This window comes from Bison bison, unplaced genomic scaffold, assembly GCF_000754665.1.
Source record: "Bison bison bison isolate TAMUID 2011002044 unplaced genomic scaffold, Bison_UMD1.0 scf7180017864456, whole genome shotgun sequence".
NCBI classification, from domain to species: Eukaryota; Metazoa; Chordata; class Mammalia; order Artiodactyla; family Bovidae; genus Bison; species Bison bison.
The window spans coordinates 13749912-13750271 of record NW_011495018.1 but is presented as its reverse complement, the minus strand read 5'-3'; positions in this window follow the sequence as shown (position 1 = coordinate 13750271).

The following is a 360-nucleotide window of genomic DNA, read 5'->3' as shown; positions in this document are numbered from 1 at the left end:
ATGCACACACTACTATATTTAAAATGGATAACCAACAAGGACCTGTATAGCACAGGGAACTCTGCTCAATGTTATGTAGCAGCCTGGATGGGAGGGGAGTTTGCGGGAGAATGGATACATGTATATGTATGGCTGAGTCTCTTGCTGTTCACCTGGAACTGTCACAACATTGTTAATTAGCTATACTCCAGTTCACAATAAAAGTTTTAAAAAAGTGGGAAAAGAGACTAAAAATTTGGAACTATTTGGAGGTGGGAGCTTCGAGATGTGAGACAGATGTGAGTGAGCGTGTTCTCAGCTCATGGAGAAAACTGGGCTGCATGGAGAGTAACTCAACGGGCAGAGGAAAGGTGGTGCCGG